The sequence below is a fragment of the Limulus polyphemus genome, unplaced genomic scaffold (assembly GCF_000517525.1).
Source record: "Limulus polyphemus unplaced genomic scaffold, Limulus_polyphemus-2.1.2 Scaffold15213, whole genome shotgun sequence".
Classification (NCBI taxonomy): domain Eukaryota; kingdom Metazoa; phylum Arthropoda; class Merostomata; order Xiphosura; family Limulidae; genus Limulus; species Limulus polyphemus.
In genome coordinates, this window is record NW_013680823.1 from 2990 (window position 1) to 4285 (window position 1296).

Here is a 1296-nt window from a genome sequence, read left to right on the forward strand (position 1 = left end):
TCTATTTAATTATAACATTTTTAAGTTTGTAAGAGTTATGAGACTGACATCAGTTTTCCTTATCGGTGACTTTATTTATGTTGCAAATAAATGTTTCAAATAAACTGTCATGAGCTTCATTAACTTGGCGCACCAAAGATGGTGGAAAAGTGTTGTTTTTCGATATTTTAAGTTTTATACATAGTTTTTAGAAAAACGTACAGAAGAAAAAAAAATGTTTTGTGTATAGAAATATTAATCCCGATATTGATGGTATACTCTTGTGTTAGTAGGAAACAATGTAAACTGTTTGATAGTTTAAGGGATCAAAGAAGGACTTGAAAACAACTAACAAAATACCCAACCGTTGATGAAAGAACAGAACCATTTAGAGATGTTTTACAGAGAGCAATATCCAACATTGAAAAGTAAGTCTCTCTTGTCACAATTAAAAATAGTTACCTTACTACTCCTATTATTAAGAATAATATATAACTTTCTGCATTAAATACCTTCACTCAAACTTATTCTAATACGTAAAACTTTAGAAATTACTACTTCTTTAGAAGTTTTCATATAAATTAAAAAGATTACCTTATGGTAATCAAAATATGGTTTTACATGTCTAAACTAAATATGTACACTTTCTCCATTGGACATTAATTTCGATACCTGAATAAATGCTGATCATTCTAGGCAGCTGGAGAAAATGAATGCGAACAGAAAGATTAGATATTTTTCCACAACCCAGAAGACTTTGTTCTTGTGTCTCCACCTCTCATCCTTTGTATCCAGTTGATAACTTCCGTGTCTTCTGCTCAACGTAGTTGGTCTTCGAACTCAAAGTTCTTGAAAGGTGAACCAGAATACGAAGCTAGAGAAGATCAATTTGAATATTCAAGAACATGAAAGATTTTTCCTTGTAAAGTATCTGTACTGAAACACTAAAGGATTTATGATGTCAGTGTAAAAAAATACAAAAATTGGAAATTTTGATTTATTAATAATATCAACGTGGCTTTTCAAAGTGGAAGGAGTGTGAGATAGCAAATTCTATTTTTATTTCGTTATGGTTTTGTTTACACTTACTTTATTATTCCTTCTATCGTTTAGTTGAACTGTACAATTTTATTTTACATTTAAACGCTAACTCACCTTCCAGTCAATAGAAATTTTTATTTAAAATAAATTGAGACTGACACCAGTTTCCCTTATCGCTGACGTACAGATACTAATGTTGATATAGAGTTTGTATATGGCTTGTAACCTCATGAGTAGTTACGATAGCATTATGAATAAGGGTGTGTGACGTTTATA

The 1296-nt window shown here is 30.3% G+C and overlaps 1 long non-coding RNA gene across 2 annotated transcripts; it reads left to right on the plus strand.

The window, feature by feature from the left end:
* Window positions 1-52: 52 nt before the first annotated feature.
* On the plus strand, window positions 53-954 carry LOC111084243. Of its 2 annotated transcripts, none has more exons than XR_002609458.1 (2): window positions 53-407; window positions 676-954. It is a non-coding gene; the product is annotated as an uncharacterized LOC111084243 (long non-coding RNA). The 2 variants fall into 2 exon arrangements; XR_002609459.1 differs by having other exon boundaries at window positions 59-407; window positions 680-954.
* The last annotated feature ends 342 nt before the right edge of the window (window positions 955-1296 follow it).